A 3,674-nucleotide genomic window follows, 5' to 3' on the forward strand; every position below is an offset into this window, starting at 1 on the left:
GTTGTGGTGTGTGTAGTGTGTGTTTTTATCAGAGGTCACGCCGCGTGTTGTGCGTGTGTGTGTGTGGGTGATCCACCTTCTCTCAGGTCCCCTCCCCTCTCACCCTTTTCTACCTAATCTCTCTCTCTCTCTCTCTCTCTCTCTCTCTCCACCCCCTCTCCTGTTCACCCTTCTGTCCCTCTCCACACCTCACCAAACTCCTTCCCTCTCTTCCCCCTCTCTCTCTCTCCATCCTCACCACACCTCTCCCTCTCTTCCCTCTCTCTCTCTCTCCATCCTCACCACACCTCTCCCTCTCTTCCCCCTCTCTCTCTCCATCCTCACCACACCTCTCCCTCTCTTCCCCCTCTCTCTCTCTCCATCCTCACCACACCTCTCCCTCTCTTCCCTCTATCCTCTCTATACCTCCCCTCCATATCCCATGATGCCTTGCCCCAGGCCACTGCGCTAGGCCCCAGCAGTATGGGCAGAGCCTGGGAGGGGAGAGAGAGCTCTGATTGGTCCAGGTCGGGTCCCCCTTCCTTTGCTTCCGATGGGGGAGGACACTGAGAGCTCCAAAGTCAACCACAGCTTCCTGCGAGACTACGTCACCGAAGGTAGGCTCATAACACCTTTTTTACCTTAAGTAGGTTTATAACACCTCTGTTATCTTAATAGGTTTATAACAATTCTGTCACTATATGTAGGTTTATAATATCGCTATGTTACCTTACATAGGTTTATAACAGCTCTACGTCACCTTAAGTAGGTTTATAATACCACTATATAATCAAAGCTTATAATGCATCTATGTTACCTTAAGTAGGTCTATAATGGCTCTATGTCACATTAGGTAGGCTTATAATACCTATATGTACGCTTATTTTAACTCTGTCAACTTACGTAGACCTAGAGCGCCACTTAATTTCCAAAGATGGGCTTCCACCACATCTCTGTTACCGAAGGTAGGCTTATAATATATCTCTGTTACCGAAGGTAGGCTTCCACCATATCTCTGTTACCGAAGGTAGGCTTATAATATATCTCTGTTACCGAAGGTAGGCTTCCACCATATCTCTGTTACCGAAGGTAGGCTTCCACCATATCTCTGTTACCGAAGGTAGGCTTACAATATATCTCTGTTACCGAAGGTAGGCTTCCATCATATCTCTGTTACCGAAGGTAGGCTTCCATCATATCTCTGTTACCGAAGGTAGGCTTACAATATATCTCTGTTACCGAAGGTAGGCTCATAACACCTCTTTTGTCAATTTAGGTAGGTTTATAATACCTCTCTGTCCCCTTCGGTACACTTATAATGTAGGGTACAAGGGCACTATATGACAAAAGATAGGCCTACAACTAGTTCAGAGTCAGAGACTTTGTTTGAGAGAGAGTTAGGAGTTCAGAGCTGGACTCCTCCATGTTGCTGGCTGGCTCTGAACGTACATTAACTACATTACCAGATATAGTGGTAATGTACTTAAAAAAAAACAAGTACAGAAAGAGTGTCATTGCTGAGTATGACCTCAGTGTTGCATTGTTAAACACGGAGCCCAGAATAGACCTGCTCGTTGAAGACTTCAACCAGCCACACACCCACCTCTCATTAGGACTGTGTTTTCTAGACTACACCTGTGTGATGTGATCAATCACTTTATTCCAGTTAAGGATGAAAATGATTTATTGTATTTTAGCAGCAACAGTTCCAATCTAGACAGATATGTAAGAGTGTTTTTAATGGGGGGAAATAAACATGAATATATATTCATATGAATATTTTATTTAATTGTTATTTGTTTTAGGCATAAAAAATGTGCCAAAATGTACATATAGTTACATATTTTCCTACGCTTGGGTCCCAGGCTGATAACGTTTAAAAAACCCCTGCCTTCTGGGGTAGTAACAGTATAATGGTAGGATGCTGACTCAGTGGTTCTGAACCCTTATGGGGTAGTAACAGTATAATGGTAGGATGCTGACTCAGTGGTTTCTGAACCCTTATGGGGTAGTACACAGTATAATGGGTAGGATGCTGACTCAGTGGTTCTGAACCCTTAGGGGTAGTAACAGTTCAATGGTAGGATGCTGACTCAGTGGTTCTGAACCCTTATGGGTAGTAACAGTATAATGGTAGGATGCTGACTCAGTGTTCTGACCCTTATGGGGTAGTAACATTATAATGGTAGGATTCTGACTCAGTTGGTTCGAACCCTTTGGGGTTAGTAACCGTATAATGGTAGGATCTGACTCGTGTTTCTGAACACTTCTGGGGGTAAAGTAACAGTATAATGGTAGGTGCTGACTCTGGTTCTGACCCTTATGGGTGGTAACGTATAAATGGTAGGATGCTGACTCAGTTGTTCTGAACCCTTAGGGGTGTAACAGGATAATGGTAGGATGCTGACTCAGGGTATCTGAACCCCTATCGGGGCTAGGTAACAGTATAATGGTAGGATTGCTGACTCAGCTGGTTCTGAACCCTTATGGGGTAGTACAGTAATAAGGGTGAGGAAGGCCGGAACTCAGTGGTTCTGAACCCTTATGGGGTAGTAAACAGTAGAGATGGTAAAGGATGCTGACCTCAGTGGTTCCTGAACCCGTATGGGGTAGAACAGTATAATGGTAGGATGCTGACTCAGTGGGTCTGAACCCTTAATGGGGTAAGTAACAGTATAATGGTAGGATGCTGACTCAGTGTTCTTAACCCTTATGGGTAGTAACAGTATAATGGTAGGATGCTGACTCAGTGGTTCTGAACCCTTATGGGTAGTAACAGTATAATGGTAGGAGCTGACTCAGTGGTTCTGAACCCTTATGGGGTAGTAACAGTATAATGGTAGGATGCTGACTCAGTGGCTCTAAACCCTTATGGGGGTAGTACTAAGTAAATGGTAGGATGCTGACTCAGTGGTTCTGAACCCTTATGGGGTAGTAACAGTATAATGGTAGGGATGCTGACTCAGTGGTTCTGAACCCTTATGGGGTAGTAACAGTATAATGGTAGGATGCTGACTCAGTGGTTTGAACCCTTATGGGGTAGTAACAGTATAATTGGTTAGGATGCTGACTCAGTGGTTCTGAACCCTTATGGGTGTAGTAGTCAGTAACAGTTATAATGGTAGGATGGCTGACTCAGTGGTTCTGAACCCTTATGGGGTAGTAACAGTATAATGGTAGGATGCTGACTCAGTGGTTCTGAACCCTTATGGGGTAGTAACAGTATAATGGTAGGATGCTGACTCAGTGGTTCTGAACCCTTATGGGTAGTAACAGTATAATGGTAGGATGCTGACTCAGTGGTTCTGAACCCTTATGGGGTAGTAACAGTATAATGGTAGGATGCTGACTCAGTGGTTCTGAACCCTTATGGGGTAGTAACAGTATAATGGTAGGATGCTGACTCAGTGGTTCTGAACCCTTATGGGGGTAGTAACAGTATAATGGTAGGATGCTGACTCAGTGGTTCTGAACCCTTATGGGGTAGTAACAGTATAATGGTAGGATGCTGACTCAGTGGTTCTGAACCCTTATGGGGTAGTAACAGTATAATGGTAGGATGCTGACTCAGTGGTTCTTAGGTAATTAATATTGTTGATATTCTACTCCCAAAACTCGTCCTATTCTCTACGTAATCCAATATGTCCCAAACGTCACCAGTTATTTTGATGTTACGGAAACTGATACTGTATTGA

The sequence above is a fragment of the Salmo trutta genome, unplaced genomic scaffold (assembly GCF_901001165.1).
Source record: "Salmo trutta unplaced genomic scaffold, fSalTru1.1, whole genome shotgun sequence".
NCBI lineage: Eukaryota > Metazoa > Chordata > Actinopteri > Salmoniformes > Salmonidae > Salmo > Salmo trutta.